General features: G+C 26.2%; 1 protein-coding gene across 14 annotated transcripts in view; it reads right to left on the bottom strand.

The window, feature by feature from the left end:
* Positions 1-1,897: 1,897 nt before the first annotated feature.
* Positions 1,898-20,789, bottom strand: part of bru3 (CUGBP Elav-like family member bruno 3) — an 838,385-nt gene continuing 819,493 nt past the window's right edge. For all 14 annotated transcript variants that reach the window (XM_074127777.1, XM_074127785.1, XM_074127783.1 and 11 more), the window contains one exon: positions 1,898-20,088. The gene's annotated coding sequence lies outside the window, so the exon portion shown is untranslated. The remainder of the gene's footprint in view (positions 20,089-20,789) is intronic.

Below are 20,789 nucleotides of genomic sequence, written 5' to 3'. Positions count from 1 at the left end.
TATAATAGAAATAGAGACAAATTCCTAAAGGAATTGGCAACACATGTTCGATTTCCCTGTAGCGCTAAAAGTGTTTTAGCTATAATGAATCCTGATGCGCTACGAATTATTTACAAATTCATTAGAGAGAATAAAATAGGATGCAGCTAAACTCCATAGTTGCGATTTTAGTTCTTAATTACTCACACAAGTACTATCATAACTACACTACTAATTACACCACTCTAAGCTCACATCAAATAACGAAGTCACATTCAGAGACCATTGTGTTGTTCTAGGAAGGAATGTCAGTACGCAGCGCTCAAGATATCCTTATCTCATGGAAGCCACGACGCAGAATGTAGTAGAAGAGTGGCTGGCATGACGAAGAAAGAAGGGAAAGAGGCTGGGCTATTCCTCAAATTGAATATTGGAAAAGATAGGGCTGGTTTTTTTCCACCAACATATTGGTAAATTGAGGCGCTAGGAGCCAACTGTAATTGTTCATACCAATATGTTGGTTTTTTCCAGCCCTCATATAAAGTAATTGGTTAATGTGCAAACAAGACCACAAATACAATAAATAAATAAATAAATAAATAAATAAATAGTTTTAAACCCAAAGCTAAAATATACATAAAGATCTTTTGGAAGATGTAAGGTAAAATACGACGGAAAAATACCGAATTTGGTTCCAGTTTGCCCAGATTTTTACTTGTTTTGTCTTTGTTATCTAGTTTTTAGGCCAAAGCTAAAACAAACACAGAATATATTTAGCTGATAATTCAGTTTTCAGAAAACCAAATTCGATATTTGAACCCGATTCGGTATTTTTCCGGTGTATTTTACTTTTCATTTTCCAAAAGTAGGCTACCCTATTTGTATATTTTAGCTTTGGCCTTAAAATTATATAACAGAGACAAAACAAGTAGAAATGTAGAAGAAATGGATCCCAATTTGTTATTCAAGCTAGATAACGTTAATAGTAATACTTAATAATCCTTTTAGGTTGCTGACAAATAAACGTTTAAGTGGGCAAATTAACTCTTACCCTTCCGAGCTCACTAAGTTTCGTTTTGATCAGATTTATCCCATTTTCCTGGAAATATCCATACATAATCCACAACACTTTCCACATCTTCCTTATTAGAGCTATCAGCTCAATAAGACTCTTTACAATAACCATTATTGCAATGGACGGTGAGCTATGATTAAATGATTCTAAGCTCATTTTTTTTTAGACAGATGCATCCGATATCTCGCTATCTTGAATGACTCCTCCAATATTTGGCCAGTAAATCAACAATAACGGAGTGATAAAAAACGTAATACGTTTCTTATTTTGTAGAATGTTTATTTAGTTTTTGGCTGACTAAGATATATATTGTATATATAAGTCAATAATACAACAGAATATACTTATCATAAAAAGAAGAAAAGGTGATTTGCAGAGGTAAGAAGAAATATATTAAGTATGGGAAAATAGCGGAACTGTTAAGAAACTTAAGTGTTACAGCTCAGCAAACCCTGGAAAGCAAAGATAATATGCTGAACTAAGGAAACTATCTAGAGAAATACACATTCTTAACAATTTGACTGCAATAAAGTGAGAATGTGGAGGAGATAAATTATTGGTAGCGTTGCATTTTAAAAAAATGATTGCAATGTGTATTTTTTACAACGTACAAAATGTAAAGAATGGCAAGAGGTAAAGAACTGAAATGGTTAAGGCAAGATATGTATGAAAACTGAAGAATAAGGTGAACGAGAGAAAGTCCAGCGAAAAGATAAGAGGAAAATATTGATGTTCAGATTGAAAGATTAATGGAGGAAAATGTAGGAAATGTAGGAAACAAGAAGCAGACGAGGGAAGAAACCCAAGTATGTATGTAAGGAAATTATGTAATACAAAATACTCTATTTGTTAATTAAATTTATTTATATATATATTTATTTTTTTATGTATATAAATAATAATTTGGAAAAAAATTATTTTTTTAATAATAGCATAAAATAGCAAATAACAATATTTTAGCAGTTCCTACCAGTAATCTACTGATAAGCACCTCTTTTATATTTTTTCCTTTTTTTTTTTAAAGTTCTTCCTTGATAAAATATTTAACTAATTCAGTATTGAAATGTCCATTTTTTTTTCCTTAAATGATCGAGTTTAAATGGCTATATTCCTTTTTTTATTTTATTTTATACAATTTGTGAAAAATCTACTCATTACTAACCAAATATTCTTTTGGTTTTCTTATATTTTTCTTTATTTCACGCGATAATCAATATATATATATTTTTATTTATTTTATTTTTTGTTTAAAGTAATATTTAAATAAACTTTAAATAACACTTCCAAAATTTACTTCTTTGGAGGGTTTTTGTTTTTTTATACCTTTATACACACTCTGTATGAACAGAAATTATAAAAAATATTCAAAAGTAAATTCCTATACCGTGTTTTCACCTAAAAACATTTGAAATTAAAAAAACCCAGCGTTATATTGATTTCATGTAAAATACTAAATTTTAAATTCTTTATGAAACCAAAGAAATTAAAACATTACAAAACATTTTTCATATCGAAAAATTTGAAAAACACACACAAAAAAAAAATATATACTTTTTTCCTTCCTAATTATTTTTTATTTCATTTTTATTTTTTAATTATTTAAAATTTTCTCCATATTTGGATAATAACATACCCTGTATCAAAAAGCAAGAAATTTCTTTTACTAATTTCTTTGCTAATTTTTAATTTTTATTTATTAATAATTTTTATTATTATTAATGTTAATAAAAAAGGTTTATCTTTATTTTATTTGCACTAATATATATTATATATGTATTATATATATTATTAGGTTTTGTGTTTTGGTTTTGTATAAAGATATTTAGAAAAAAGATGAAAAATTTAAATTTAATTCAGTGAAGTATAATTGTTACTTAGCGGTAAAAGTTTTATTTTTCTCTGTGTTCATTTTAGATTTAAATTATTTGATTTTTTGTTTTTAGTTTATTGCATTGATAAATATAATTTTATGTAATGTTAGTTAAAACCAAAGATTTGAAAAAAATTGTTTTGATTTATATATAAATACCTAATGAACTAAATATCTTATTTTGACATTAACTACAATTTTTGCCTGGATTCTCTCTAAAGATATGAGGCCATTGGTATTGTTTGGATTTGATATAGTTGTACCCTAGGAAGGGGAGTTCAGTAAGTTTTGTTTAAGCAAAGAAATAATCTCTACCTCCAGCAGTTTTAAAATTTTCAGATTTGACAATTTAAAGGCAAATGACTGCCTTGCAAATTTTATTATTTTTAAATTTTCAGTACTATTCTCTTCATTGGATTCGCGTTAAAATTTCCTACACATTTTGTCCTCCCAAAATCATATTTCGCTTTAATTCCGCAAAGTGTTGAGGGATATTTTTGACACTAATTTGATAATAGAAGGAAATGCATATTAGAAAATCTGTTATAAAATGATAAGTTAGAGAAGTCTTTGTTGGTAGAATTTGATCATAGTTTAAAAAGTCTGGTGCTGAATTAAATGGAATTTGCTAATCCAAAAACTAAAAACAGCGCTACAAGTTCATTTGTGGAGGGAAAATTGTTGTTAATTCAGTTAGGTAGGCCGATTTTTATAAGTAAAGTGGGTCTAGCCCAAAGGATTTTGATTTCCTTAGTCATTTCGATTTTGAGCTCCACAAAACACTCTTGAAACAGAAAAATTCAACTGAAGTGGAGATAACAATTACGATAACAATAGGAATTTATTTTAATTCCGATTTAAAAATGTTGACAGAGCTGAATCTAACAGCACAAAATTTATTATAGTGAAGCAAGGCCTGTTTGTGGCAAGTTGGAGGATGCTTTACCAAGTGAATAAAGAATAGAAGAACTGGATACAATAGTTAGCGAATGGAAAGGGCTGCAAAAGAAAAATCTTAGGATTTAGGAAAGAGGAAAAGATTCTAACAGTTGATCCAAGATCAAATCCTTATGCCTTAAAAAGAAATACTGAAGCGAATGCCTCGCATAGTGTTTGATCTTAAAAGTCCATTCTACCATTGTTTTGATTTGATTTATTATCATTGGAGAGTCGTTTAGTCAATCTTAAAGGCTGCGAACAACAGAATTTGTCTCTATCTTTTTTTTTAAATAAAAAAAGGCTTCATTCTTTACAAAAGAACTAAACAGGTTTAGTAACGATTTGGAAGATGTACGCAGCGTTTAATAATTAAACATGGCCCAATTTTATTTCGAAACAGTTAGGGTCGAAGGGTTATTCCAGAAAGTGAGGAGAAGAAGAAAAGTGAATAGGGTAAAAAATCATCGAGAAGGTAAACTTCTGTAACTAAAAAAATTGAACTTATTTAGGTTATGATTAACAATAAATTAATAAATCCCATTTTATCGATGAAAAATTGCATTTCTTCATGTTTTATTCTGAGTATTAGAAGGATAATTCAGTAAGAAGCAAACTTAAGATCAAATGATCTTTCAAAGGTGGTAATTGCTATGAATTGCATAGCAAAGATACTGATTCTTCTTCTTTCTAAAGAAGCCGCAATTAATCTTTTATGATTGGAAACAATGTTCTCTTCTATTAAATAATCTTCGACTTAATTACAGGAATATTGAAGAATGAGCTATTTGATCCGTGAGTAATGCCTCTTTAATAAAAAAGTGGAAGTTGTAATGAAATCCAGGCATCAAGACCTTATTATAAAATCTGCCCTAAATTTTTTTTCTTTTAAAATTAAATAAAATTAAGCAACCCCAAAAACTAAAATGCAGTTACACTTAAATCCTTCTATGGAGAATTCTTTACAAAAAGTTTTGTTCACTAAGTATATATGTAATTATATAAATTTGATTTGAAAACTAACAAAATTAAGATAAGAAAAAAATTTATTAAAATAATATTTTATCTATCATTTTCTATTGCTAAGATTTATTTTCGTTTAAGACAAGTTCTTTTTTCTTTTCTATATTATTCACATATACATATATAAAACAATTTAATCAAAAATTTATCTTGGGCAATTTAATCCGACGTGATTTCTTCCTAGTGGACAATTATTTATTTTCTCTGGGCCGCACAAAATGGGGCATATCGCATTGTTAATATTTTACTATATTTTTGTTGGACATACAAAATTTGTTCATTTATCTTCTTTTGAACAGTAAATTTAAGAGAGCCTTTAAAAGTAAGAAATTCATTTTCCAACTTTGACTTATCATTTATTATTTCAAGGTTAAATTACATGCAACTAAATTCTAATTGCATGTTCTTACAGTTTAACCAAAGTTCATTACTGTTTGATACCACAAAGTTGATATTAATGAAATGAAATAGTAATATATTTCTCCTTATTAAAATATTCTTTAATCGAATTAGAAAAAAAATAATGAATTCTTCTAGTTTATTTTATGTACAATGTATGTCCTACCTTCAGGTAGCTGTTGCCTATTGCAATAATGTAAACCTGAAGAAGTGTGAAGGCTAAAAATAATAAAAGTATCAATCAATCTTAATTTTTTTTGTACCGTATTATTTTAGCAGACCTAAAAACGTTTAGGCTAAATTTTACTTTAGAATAAATGCGGTTACTCTGATTATAGGCACGCACATCTTAGACTTTTGGTGCATGTTTGATTTTGATATTTAGTTAAACTCAAAATACTAACTCTTTGAAAGAGTAATTGATAGGTTTGAACGGGCAATAGCCTGTAAATTTAGATTTTTTACAAAGGCCAATTTAAAAAACAAAATATCCCTGAGGTACTTACAATGAAATTCATGAGAAAAAAATAAAATAAAATGAAATAAATAATCATTTATAACTTTAAATGGATGGTTATGTTACTGCTAACAACTAGAACAGGGCTAGTATTAAGGACCGGTATGCCTTATCCACCTGTTGAAACATCTGAAACTTTCTTTGAGATGTTTCTTAGTAACGATATCTGACGTATGAGATATATTAAATGCACGAGTAAATTCTGACTAACTTATTTTCATAATATGCCAAGAGAATAACCTCTCATTAAATAAAAAAAAGAACTATCTTCAGAATCAGGAGTATAAAACAATGAAAATCAAAATCACACAGGATTTCTGCCCAGTATTATTGCAGGCCTAATAGAAATATATTAAACAGTCAAAAATGGTTCTTGACATTTCTCTCTAGGTCCAAAAATTGTTCTATAAAATTGGCTTATATGTGAATAATATATTAATAAAATAAAAACATTTTCTTTTGGAGTTTAATAATTTCTTAAAATTAAATCCCCCTAAATTGCACATTTTCCCCCCATCCTTGTCTTGATTACAATATTGCAGTAAAATCATTGCACTTAAATAATTCATTTAGAATATATAATAAATACCTTTATTATATATAATTTTTTTAACATATAATTAGAAAAATTGTAAATATAAATATATGTAATAAAATGAACTTTATTAATATAATTAGTTTTTTCTCATTAAATATTTTGTTTTATATTCTATATATAGTAATAATACGTTCTTTTATTTTTTGTTAAATTAAAAAGCTGTGTTTTTGAAATAATTTGTTTGTATATATTATTGTTTTAATTTTTTAAATATTTATGTATGTATTTCAATTAAAGAAGTTGAAAATTAAAAAATTAGTTATTTAATTAATTACACTTTATTATTATTATTTTTTTTTTTGTAATATCAGTCATAAATAGATAACATTCCATTGGCGTGTGTACATTGGCATCGAAAAAGTTTATTATTATTATTATTATTTTTTTTTTAAATTAAATTTGTAAACTTCTATACATAAGTTCTCTAATAAATATTCAGTTTGATATTGCACCATCTTCTTTCTTTTTCTTCATACAATATTCATGTTGGTTTTTATCTTTTTAGATTATAAAGATTTTCAAACTAAAAACGGAAAAAAAACTAAACAAACTTTTTTATACATAAAATTAGGGAAAAATTATTTACAGAAGTAATTCAGAAAATACTAAATATTTTGCGTGTTTTGGTTTTTAAATCAATTTAAATATAAAGATAAATTCTGAATAGAGTTATATATTTTATATATATATAAATATTTATATTTTTTAAACGTTGTTTAAATTAAATTTAAATAAATATGACTTTTGAGCTCAATTTTAATGAAGTATTAGCTCAATTATTTATAAAATAAACTTTGAAATCTTTTAGAAGTCTTCAAAAAAATATTAATAGAATTAATAAATTTAGCTTTTATTCTTTTTTTTTTTGGACCAATCTTAAGTACGAGATTTTTTTTTTTTGTTCATTTAAAAAGTAAAATTTGTTCCTTTCTTACAGTTTTACAAACATACTCAGAACCATTCACACATAATTCCAGGATTAGCCCTTATGTTAATTATTATATTTCCAATTTCTCGAAAATTAATCCTGAAAACAGTCAGACAAATTTGAAATAAAATTTAAATTTTATTTTTTTTGAAACAATTCAACTAAAAGAGAGTTATTATTTTTTTTATTTAATTTCGGTTCTTTCAATTATTAATAATTATTATTAACTCTTCACATCATCTGCATCTCTTGTTCTGTATATAATATACAATTTATGTTATATAATTTATATTTATATATAAAATCTATTTATTAAAGCTCATGCGTATCATTTATTAATTATGTCTTATAATATACAAGTTTTTTTTTAATTTTTTAGATTTTATTTTTAAGTATTTTATAATTGCCACTAACGGCTAGAATGTATTCTTGTATTTTAATAATGCAGTCAATACAATATACAAGTATATTTATGTTTTTAATGCAGTTTATAAATTCCATTCCAAATTTTTTTGACTAAAAATAAAATAAATACACAAATTAAGATTATCACCAATTTGTAAATAAATAATAGATAAACTATTTATGACAAAAAAGAAATAGCTAAAGAAACAATTCAATGTTTTTTCTTAAAATGCTGCGATCTGTATTCAGAGTTACCATTTATTTTATTAACCCTAGCTTTGAAAGTAAGTTAATTTCTAGAAGTAACTAGTGCTTTTTTTTTCGTCTTTAAAAAAGTAACTTTTTAGGAATTTATGGAAACATTAATTATATTATGTACTAATCAGACTAAAATGAGTTGAACAGTTAGTAAAAAATGCTTACGTTCTTTCAGAAAAGTTGGGACTTAGAGGTGTCCAAATCACTTTTATTCTTCCAATTTGATTCAAATTGGAAGCTAAATTCTGCTATTAAATAACTTTCTTGTAAACAGTCTGTTTTTTTGGTTTTTAAGAATTTTCCATCAACTTGCAAGCCCTTTTAAGCTCTATAAATGTTTTATTGCTTTAGTTTTTGATCTAAATTTGTTATTAACATAAAAAACAAAGTAAATAATCTCCATTCAGCTAATAAAATTACTTTAGCCACAAAACATTGCTGAGTAAGTTAATCACAAGTTAAACGTATCTATATGATTAATTTCACACAAAAATAAATAAATAAATAATAAAAATAATTAAAAATGAAATTAGAATGAAATTTACAAAACTGCAAATTGTGATGAATTAAAAATACTTACAAAACAAATGAGGAATTTGTGTTCATAAATATAGGTTAATTACAAATTATTTTATAAAAAAAGTTTTCCAATTTGTCTCACATAATTATTAAATAAGTAGCCTATGTATTGTAAATATTAAGGCATTAATCTGGGGCCTTAATTTAGACAAATTAATGTAATTTATTGAATTTTCTTTAAAAGTATGTTTCATATTTTTTTGTTTTGCATTTTTTTTTGTTTTTGCTTTTTTTTAATAATTTTTACTTTTAATATCTTTCATTAAACCTACACTTTGAATTCTATGTTTGCCCTGTAATACAATCTACATGTTAACTTTATTATTATTTGATTATTATTATTATTATTATTATTATTATTAAAGTAAAAAACTAAATTAAGCTTTCTTTATAAATATTGGGTGCCAAATTCTGTGAACTGAATAGAAACAAAAAAGTACTGTATTCAAATACTGTTATTTTCTAACAATTTTTTTTTTTTTAAATTTCATTTTTATAGTTTAAGCGGATTAAATGGATTGGAAGTTTTCATTCAAACAACCATAAAAATCTTACCCTGTATTCATAGTACGATAAGACAAATAAATAAAATTAGGAAATAACCACAAAAAAGTAGAAGTTTCTTGGACCCTATCCTACAATTTACTGGACCCTCTGCTAATATTTAGGCATCAAATTCCCTTTTTTTTTCAGGCAGACAAGTCAATAAATGTTTATTTCTAATTCAACTTTTAATTTTATAAAGCATTCAATAGTAATGGAGTTTTCATATTGAAATCATATTAAGAATAAAAATAAAATATACATATACAATATATTATTTATTATATTAATTTTTTATTATTTTTATTTTATATATTTATCAAGACAAGTACTTGATGACTTTCAATTCAATGATTTTTTTTTTCTTAAATAATTCTTTGGCACGTTTAGAAGTATAATTGTTTTATTTTCTTTTATCATGCCTTACAAGAATAGCTTAAATAAAAACAAAAATTGAATGATAAAATAAAATTTACGATTATGATGTTTTAAAATTGCTTCAAAAAATTATAATTTCATTAATTATAAAGTAAAAGAATAATGAGTTTGATTTTTTAAAGAACCAATTTTGATTGTTGAAAGGTATGAAAATAATTGCTTTTTTTCGAAAATTGATTTGACGACATTTAGTTTAATTACATTTCTTTTTACAATTATATATTTTTTATGATTTAGCTGAGTTTTACTAATCAAGCGAATGATGCAGAATAGAAATTTATTTTATTGATATAAACTTTGTGTGGGGTCGGAAGTGATTTTCTTGCGTCTAATTGACTATAACATCAAACAGTTTACGTTTATTTCAATAAAAACTATGAATCTGTGTCTACATTCAGCTGTAGAATTTGCTAATATACTGTAAATGGTACACTAAGCCACTTTGGTTGCAGTTTTGGCCACTCCGTGTTTCAATAAAGTTATAAATACTGATGAAAAAAAAAAAATTAATTATTTAGTTTTCATCAGACTTTCAGTCTCATCCTGGATGAAAAAAAAGCAACTTTGGCAACTTTCGGCAAGCTTCACAAATAAGCTCTAAAACTTGTAAGAATATTTCTTTCAGAAGAGCTATACTAATAATCTTATGAATACTCTAATCCGGGTAAAGAAGAGTTTAATTTTTAACTTTGCAAAACTATTTCATTAAAGTTGATCATTTTGAAGAATGATAGTGAACCGTCTGCAACTAATTATTATTATAATTATAGTTATTTTTATTATTAGTATTATTATTTGAGGATAAGCATAAACTCGTTTTCTGAGGCTTTGAAACTTTCTATTTTTGTTTGTTTGTTTTTGGGGTGAATTCTGATTAGCTCATAGGCAAGACATGCCATAGTTTGGAATTTGAACTTTAGTTCCACTTAATAGTGTGGTCTCCTGGCATGACAACCAGAAAAGTTGTTAGGCAAATGATTTTAGAGACCACTACAGTTCTAGTCGATGGCCAGGTACGCCTCAAGAACAAGGGTTGGTAAGCCAAAAGCCTGATTGGAAATATTGTTTCCACTTCTAGCTTCCTTCTAATAAGATAAATAAAAATCAATTATCACGGTTTCGGTATTTATGTTTGAATTAATTCATGAATTAATGGTGAAATAATTAATTCATGAGGTTTGGAAATGGTTATTCAGCATAACAATTTTGTAAGAGTTACTATCCCAGAAACTTATCAAACTTTCTAATTCCTCATCAAAATTTCTAATTGCTAATTGTACCAAGCCAAAATCTGTTATAAACAATAACATACTAATTATAAACTGTTGTTACAATGATCTAAAGAATATTCTGTCAAAAACAAGTTTCAGCATTTTTTTAATTTTTATTTAAGCAAAAAGACAATTAGGGTTTTACTTAAAAAAAGAGAAAGAACTGCTGAAAGTTTCAGCAGAGTCTAGTTTTAAGAATGTACATAGCATAACCTTAAAAATATTTATAGGGTTCAAATATAGCCCGCACCTATGTATATATCCCTGTAATCGGCTTTCATTTATGTGCATGCGCCACAAAAAAAACCATGTTCTGTGCAAATCGATTCAATAATCAGTATATTGAACTATTAATCTGCGCTTAATCAGTTCATACATGTATACACATATATACATTATTGTTTAAGCAATTAACCACTAGTAGCAAAAAAAAAAAAATGATGCTCCTAAAGAGAAGGTGATGGAATAAAGCTAAATAGTTTAGTTCAAATGAAGAAAGAATTTAGCTAATTTCAGTCAATATTTTTTTGCCATGCTTTTGGCCAAGGAACCAGGTCATCTTCAGGGCTGGAAACAATATTTTACAGTAACAGAATTATAATCTACATTAATTGAATATAAAAATTAATTTTCAAAAAAATAATGTCCTTAGTTATCAAAAAATTTTATAATTGTCAGTAAGTGGAAGCACTGAAGATGTCCTAGTCCCTAGGTCAAAAGCTAGGCAAAAAATAAGAAATAATGACTGAAATTGGCAATATTCTGTTCACCTTTTGGCAATAATGAATCAGTAACCTAAAAATATATGAACAATAATTTACAGTATGGCTATTTAAATAAAAAGAAAAAACAAAAACAAAATGAATTGTGGTTCCTGGCATAATCTTTATTGATATAATACGTTCCCGATTTAAGTTTTTTTTTTTTTCTGGAAATTTATTAAATGTCAATTAGTTAATAAGAAAAAATGGTCCATCAATTTAAAAATAGAACAATATCAAATATTTTTTTTTTTTACATAGTTTTATTATTAATTTTGGAAATCTCTAAATAGATGATAAGAGATATTAAGTGAAAAATCGTAGGTGATTTAGTTTTTTCATTTTTTCGTATGTTTAAAAAAAAAATTGTTGAAAACAAAGTACTTGAACCCAGTTGTTGTGGTGTAAAGAACACTTACATAAAAAGAATGATCTTTTTTTCTTTTTCATCAAATGAGCACCCTTTAATTTTTATAAAAAAAAAATAAAAGAAGCCATCAGTTAGATAATTAATTAAAGTAATGTTTTCAATTTTTAACTTAAATTCTACTTAACCATAGTTTGCAATTTTTAATATTTAATATATATATATACTTTGTTTTTTGTTAAAAAAAAATTATCTTGGAAATAATGCACAAATTTAATATTATATATATTTGGTTTATTTATGTACAAATATTCTATGTAAATATATTTATATATTTATATTTATTTATATATATATGTTCAATAAAAAAATGTACATTTTTAAAAAAGTGTTTTTGTTAATCATAAAGTTATTCTGCCACCTTACCCTCCTGGATTAATAATATTATTAGAATTATTCATTTTATAACCTAATTTATTATTATTATTAAATGTTTCTCTAAATAATGCTTGTCACTCTAGAGAGTAGTGTAAATATTAAAATTCTTTCCCCACGGATGTTAGCTGCATAGAAATACTAATCGTAAACTAAGGGTGGCACGTCTGCTCGTATATAATCTACACTTTTATACATATATATACATATATATTTTTACAATATTTAAATTTTATACTTAAATTGTTTTATACTTAAAGATTCGGACTTTATTAAACAGTCTAATACTTGATTAAAAAGAAATGAACAAATTTTTAAGAATCAAGTCATAAAAATGTTAATAATATGTAAATTCTATTTTTCAATAATAATTTAAGAACTAGGAACATAAATGCTAAACAGTAAAAAAAATAAGTAAAGTTATCGCTTAAAAAAGAAAAGGAATCTTTTCTGGTGACCTCTCTGGAAAGAAAGACCTCTCAATTGTAAGATTAAGGTGTCTGCATGGAACAGTGTATTTTGAATACTGAACGAGAAGTATTTTTTAATGGAAGTAAAACTATAAGACCAATGAGTTGTGGTTAGTTACTCTTGGTACTGGCTCTCCATAAATATTGGAGTATTCAAAAATATCAACCTGTTTACGAACAATAACGCTTGTCAAGCTGGGGCCATTAGATCTTTAAAACCATTAGTGCTATAATATAAATTCAAGATGTTGATTATTATAAAATGAAAAAGTAAAACTGCTGATTCTCAACAAACTGGATTATCCGAACAAACTACATCAAGTAAATGGATGCCTAAATGAAAACCAGTTCAGAATTCAACTCGAGTTTTCCTCTATCTACAACTTTAGAAGCAGTCTAACTCTTGACTGTGAAAGAGATTCTGTTTTGAAGAAAAGAAACCACTCTTTCAGATGTTCGATTTGTTTGACATCATTTACCAACATTAGGTAAAGGGAATATCATTAATTTCTGTTCTTTGTTTTGTTTTTGTAACTGACTTATTCCACAAAGAGCAAAAAGAAAGAATCAGAATTCATTTAATTGTGGCATTTAACCTAACCAAAATAGGAACTTTTTTGTTTACCGATAACCGAGCAGTTCATCCAAAATAAAACATCAGAACTGTGCCAGCTACATGTTAACAAAAAAGAACTTCAATTATTCATAAGTGTTAAAATCAGGTATAATAAACAGTTATGCTACGATTGAATCGGACACCATGCAGAACTGAATTATGGGCTTCCGATTAAAGAATAATCGGTAGGATATCAACGCAGGAGAAGTACTAATCATCTTCAAGAAGTGAAGAATTCTTAAACGGATTGAAATCCACTTCAAGTTCTTCAACTTTAGAGACTAAGTGGAAAGAATTTGAAGATTTGTTATCCTCTTTGGTATGCCCAAATCTTGTAGCTGACTTAATATAGCACTTTAGATTTACTATTACTTTTAAAAATGACAAAAAAATGATTAAAAATGTGGTTCTTCGCCCCAAGCGATCACTGGCGTCACAGGTGACATTTTGTTGTACTATTAAATTCGGTATGATGAAAGAATCATATCCTATACTGAGTTCTGATTGTGAAATATGTATATATTTAGCTTGATTGCTGTAGTGATGGTTTAGTAATGAGAAGTCTGAACCGACGGCCACAGACAGCTGAGCACTCTAACACCGGACATAAAAGAAATATATTCAATTATACTGTTCAAGAATTTCATAGAAGGTAACTTAAAGAGAGCCCACGCCTTTGCAAATAAAGTTTTTTAAGAAGCCCTTCCTGATTTCTATAATGCACCTTTAAAAATTATAGTTACATATTATTTCTGAAAACAACTTGTAATATTGTAATATAGAAAAGTAAAACGTGGAATATATTGTCAACTTTAAAGAAACAAAGCAAAATTCGAAACTGAAATATTTTTGGTGCCTAAGAAAGAAAATAATGAACTCCTAGTGAACTCTGAATTTTTAGGTAACTCATATTATGGAAATTAAAACAAAACAAAATGGAATTTACTATTATTAAAACAATATAATATCTCTATCTAACTATATATGTATATATAAATGTATGATTCTTATATTAATATAGTATCTATAAAATTATTAATAAATTAATAAACTCTTAATACTATTTACTTTATTAAACTTTTATTAATATACATATATCAAGCTGAGACATGTTTAAGTTTTTTATTTTTATTTTTTTTATACTTTTTATGTAAAATAAGTTTTAGAAAGAGGAAGTAGAATAATAAAATACATAATAATTTTACGTGTGTGCATAGAAGTTTTCCAATAAACAATGTAATTACTTCATAATTTGGTTTTATAAGTTTTAATTTATTTTTTATTACTATATTTACAAGATTAGAATAATCAGTTTTAGTTCATTTTTTTTTGTGATTTTTTATTATTATTATTTTTTTTAGAAAAATATATATATATATATTTTACGAATATATCTATATATATTTATAAAGTATTCAAATGTATTTTCATTTGAAGAAAATACTCGACTGTTAGTTACTCCCTCATTTTTTTTTACCGTTATTTTAAAATTAATGATATTTGTGTAGGCCAAGTTTTTGTTCATTGATTTTTTTTTTTTATTATTATTTTTTACATTATTTAATTCATTTTCGTTTTTAGAAATTAATTAGAATATTAAAGAGATGCATATTCAGCTATTTATTAATCTTGGTAAATTATATGAATTAAAAGTAACAGTACTAATAGTTAAAATGCAAGAGTAAAAGTCACACATTGTTCTTAAAATGGAAGGAAAGAAAATTAACTCACAATTTTGCGATTATGAGTTCTAACCACAGTATATATACATACAAAACAAAAATATTTGAGTACCAAGGTTGTCTAGTCAGAATGTTTCAAGTGGATAATGACCATTAACTTTCCAATTTCTGTTTGTTCGTTTTTTTTTTTGCTTCGGCAATTCATGTACGATCGAAGTACTTTAGGCAAAAAGAATTTTGCTACTAAAATATGCCGGACCTAGGGATCACCTAAATGCTCTCACCGTTCATTGCCAAACTTTACCAGTGCCAAATAGTAGTTTCCAAAATACTATGTCAGTCACAATTTAGTTTCTCTTTTATATTTGCAAAAGAAAAGAAAAGAAAATGTAAAATTTCATTTGACTTACTTTTTAAATTCAGTCAACGCTGGGAAAAGCCACTATACCGAAATGGTTTTACCCAGTTTTTCGGGAATTTTTCTCGAGAACGATTCCAATGATTTTTTTTTCTAAAACTTCATGCGCTCACATGTAAATGTTTAACTGTTATTTGAAACATTGTTCAATTGGAAAATTCTTTCGTAAAGAAGTTCTTACGAGAGCTAGTGTTTAGCTTCCCACTAATGTGTTATTTAAGTAAAATGTACAACCTTATTGCCTGTACAATACTAATAGGAATTCAGTAAGTAAGTAAAATCCCAAATTTTGTAGTAAATCAGTTGAGCAGAAATGCCACTTTAGAATTTATTTTTCTAGCACAAATTCTAAGTTGGAAAAACATTTCATTCCATAGTTATATTTATTTGGATAATATTATTTCTTTTTAGTAAGTCATTTTAAGACAATTGTAAACTTCAGCAAATTTACTTATTGTATCGGTTGGCAGATGTACAAAACAAAAAACGGAAGCAAGAAAGTAAAAAAGTAAGTGAAACATTGCAGTAACCGATGGCTAAAAAATTAAAAATCTAATAATTTATTAAAAAGTAATATGTGAATGATTGAGTGGATTTTCTTATAAAATGAGAAAAATTTAAGGAATATGGTTGTATTATTTTTATTTAGTGAAAAACTCCTGGTTATTTTCCTATCCCTACTTTTACGAACACTATTTTCAATCTTTTATTTTTGTAAATACATATTAGGAAAAGCTCATACAATGTTTAAGTGCATTGTAGTTTCAGATGGGTTTAAAGTTGCTCATTTAAAAAAAAAAAAAAGGCTTTAATTGCTTAAAAAGTAGGTTAATCTAGTAGTTTATATTCAATTACTTTTCGCAATGAATTCAATTAGAAAAAATAGAAAACGGTTTAAGCATAATCCAGAGATTTCATGGTAATAATTAGATAATGAATGATGCTTTATTGCAGCGATCAACTGTAATAATTTACTATAGAATTCAAGACAATGAATTGGTTTTTTAACCCTCACTTTATTTCTTAATAGATAAAGTGTCAAAACTTTGGAAATAATAGAAATCTTTTAAATACAAAAAGCTTTTACTATCATTATTATTTTTAGAGAATCATTTTTTGGATCAAAGTTGATGCAGTTTCTCAAACCTACTTCTCACAGACTAAAAATGCGGACGGATACTTAAATTTTGTGAGATTTTTAAGGGAAAAAGTAATTAATATAATTAATAAAAAATTGATATAAAGTTTAATGGCATTAATATAATGTTTAAATTAGAAAATATTTTACTTTAAACCCATCTACCCATTAATGTTTTTTTTTTTTTTTTTTTTTTTTTTTTAGGATGTAAATTGACAGTTGTATAGTTTCTGTTTTTTTTTTGTATTTTTAATTTAAGTTAAAAATAAGAAAAGTCCTACGCCTAAGAGAAAGCGGAATTAGAGCAAAATCTGCCTTCAACAATTACTAAAGACCACATGTAGTTTAGTTATCATTTTCAAATTAACTTTAAATATCTTGTACAGCCCCTTTTCAAAATTTTATGTAACAAACTACAAATATATTTTTCTTTTTAAAAATTACATTTACATTATAATATTATAAGTAAAGTTTAGACAAAATTTCAAATTTTATATTTGTCATATTTGGAATAATCACAGCCTGGTGTTAATTTAAATGGTAAACAAAAGGTCCATGTGAAAACAACCTTAGCAAAAGACTTTGTTGGGACGGGTCACACCTTCCATTTTAAGTACTTTATCAATTTTTGTAACTTTTGAATTTCCAAAACCTACACTTGTCTCTAGAATGATGATTAAGTCTAAATTCAATTTCTTTTGGTAGTTGTCAAATCATTAACTTTGCTTAATCCTTTAAAAGAAGATCTAGAAATTTAATATAATTTCTAAAATAGAATCTTTTCAAGTACACTTTTGTCTCAACTCCAAAGAATTATTTTGGAGCTACCTTGAAGAATAATTTGAAATTGTAGCACCAAAACAAAAGGGAATTGAAATATTTCGTTTTTTTTTAAGTTTTCTTTAAATGTTATTCAGCAAATTCGTCGGGGAGATTCGTGGTGCTGGAAAAGGGACCCATGGGAAATCATTCATCTTGAGGAAGGAAGAGGTACTCTGTGTCTTTGATAAGTTGACGACCCAGCGTAAGGTAGGAAATAAGAAACCCCATTTAGCATTAAGGGTTCCAAAACACAACAGAACGGTTCATTTCAATAAACTGCGTCCTACCAACTCCAACCGAGTATTACTAAATACTTCAGTGTCTTAAGTTCTATTCTTTTCAGAAACAATAGAAGTAATCTCTCTACCTTAATGTTGGCGAAACTCACTCCAAAATATTTATCTTGCCTTCGAGTTTTGGTAAATTGTAGTTTAATTAAAAGTAAACGTTAATTTACAATTAAAATAACCAATAAAAATTGATTATGCACACCCTTAGAGGTAGCAGTAATAGAGAATATTAAGAGTGGACATTTTTGACGTTAGCTTAACCGTGGCAAAAGGAAAAACTTCAGTTCAGCCACAAATTCAAATGGTACCGAGGTAGCAGCGGTCAAACAATATGTACAGAATACTACTGATCATCCATTATTTAAACTTACAAATGTAAGATGATTAAGAGTAATCCTGTAAATTATTTAAATAAATATAAGATCTTCTCAAAGCTTAGTGTTAGAGTGAAAGTGAAGGATCAAAGCTAACAAAGCATTTTCAATCTATGAAACTTAACTTTAGTAATTCTGATTATTCATAAGCTTTCATTTAAAACTTCGTACAAAAACATCAAAGTTCTTCTATCGTGCTGAAAACTTGGAAGCTTAGTAATTTTCTTTGCCAACATCATGCCTTCTAGGTGCACAAAAGTATGGATTGCCAAGATAAAAAAATGAAAAGAAAATTAAAACGGTACAAGTTAAATCTTGAAAACAGGGACACAGCAGTCCAAGATGCTCTTTCAGATTCCTCTGGGAATAAAACAGTAGCTAATCCCTAAACATGTTAATCACTCAGAATCTCATACAATTAATTCTTTTGCTAAGGGGGGAATTATTTCGCTGAAGTGATGTAGGACTTTCATCCTTTTCACTTGGCAGACAGACACTTTAGCTTCTACATGAGTTTCAAACATCTACAAAACAATTTGATGAATCAAAAATCATTGAAATTCCATAATTTCTCCTTGTTACTGGTTGTTTCCACATGGGGAAATTGTTACCATTAAACAAAAATTAAATATTTATATATATATATTCATTTTGATCAAATTGGAGCAAATTTAATTTGAAAACTTTTACATTAAAAAATGAACCCATTTTTGATCAATAACCCCAAAATTACATTTTAAGGAGCTGATTGGATCTTAAATTAAAAAGAAAAAAGAAAAAGTATTTTAAAGATCAAACTTTGTACTTAAAACAAAAATTACCTCATTTTATTTTTCACTTTATTAAATTTCAAATTAAATTTATTTTTTTTGTCCTTAAATTTTGTCAGGGAGTACTAACAGTCCACCGAGATTTCATTCTTTGCCATTCATATAATTCCATACAAATTCTTGAATATCGAGATCAATAAAAAAGCATTAATTACATTTTCAACTATTTATTTATTTTTTTAATTGGCAAATGACCAAAAATGCAAAATAATAAATAAACGTAGAAGTAGCTGAAGTAAATTCAAATTAAAAAAAAAATCAAATAAGTTTTTCATTAAAATGTATTCTATCATTATCTAAATTAATGAAAACTGCATTCTATTAATTATTTTTTTAAAAAAAAGCGTATATAAATATTCTGAACAAGCGCAATTGTAATAATAATAATAATAATAATAATAATAATAATAATAATAAATAATAATATTTACTTATATAGCTATTATTATTATTAATTTCTTTATAAAATGGAAAAATACATTCACCTCTTTAGGTGAATTTGTTTATTATTTTTTTTAAATACTAGAATTTGTTGAATATTATTAATACTTTCTTTCCCTTTGTGGTTTATAAATAATTAAATTCATAAAATAAATAAATAAAAAACTTATTTTTTGATTATTACAGATTAATAAGGGTATTATCATGTAATATATAATTTATATAAATAAGATATCGGTCGACTAGAGAGATTGCGACGACTAGTTTCGACATTATTTTACTTTGGTATTTGGTATCTTTTTAAAAGGTATTTTTTAGTTTTTTTTTTAATGAACAGAGTTCACCTAAAGGTGCGCTTTATTTTTATTTTTTTGTATTATTATTATTTTTGTATAATAAATACCTTCTATTTATATATATTTATATATATATATATATATATATATATATATATATATATACTTCATTTTATATTCTTTTATATCATACACTCACATTCTGTTTTGTGTGATTATTTATTATATATTACTTTATATATATAAATAATTATAGTTTGACCAATATGGGCGAATTATGCTCTAAGGTTTCAATTATTGTGTGCGTACTGATGACTCCCAATCAGTGACTGCGAACAAAAACAACAGTAATGAAATTATTAAAATTCTTTATGGATAATAGTATTGTAATATAATGTTGACAAGCATGCGCATATTACCTCTCAAATGAAAGATAGCGGCTGCTAAGATTGATTTTTGTCCCTTATAAAAGTGTACTCTGAGAAGGGTACTTATTATAAGTAGTCTTACACCTTGCTAGTAAGTTAATTTCAATTAATTATAAGTATTGATTTGATTACAGATATGATGATGCTGTATTTGTCTTTTTAAAGGAGATGATCCTTGGTATTAAGTAGTAGTAGTAGTAGTAGTAGTAATCGCCTATTTTTCCAGGCGGGGCTAAACGTCCAACTACCATTTACTAGGTGTCGTGGACGGAGGCGAATAGCAAACATACTTCACTATTTCTCATTTAACCATTAAATAAAATCCAAGGCTAAGACCGGGGAGATGATCCTTAGTATTAAAGAAGGTAATATTTTAACATATTGTTACGTTTACATGCCTCCAAATGGCGTTCAGCATTTTGTTCGTCATATGTTATGACCTTATAAAGAATTGCTGTTCATTATTTTTAATGACTGATTCATAGTTTCAATAGGATGAAAAAATAATTGTCATTTCAGTCGTGATACATTTATTCTGCCCAGCTTTCCACCTAGGGACTAGGTCATCTTCAGGGCTGTGGAACATATTTACAGATTGTTAA

This window comes from Rhodnius prolixus, unplaced genomic scaffold (assembly GCF_049639745.1).
Source record: "Rhodnius prolixus isolate KJV_2025 unplaced genomic scaffold, Rpr scaffold_9, whole genome shotgun sequence".
NCBI classification, from domain to species: domain Eukaryota; kingdom Metazoa; phylum Arthropoda; class Insecta; order Hemiptera; family Reduviidae; genus Rhodnius; species Rhodnius prolixus.
This window is presented reverse-complemented; position numbering and strand designations above follow the sequence as displayed.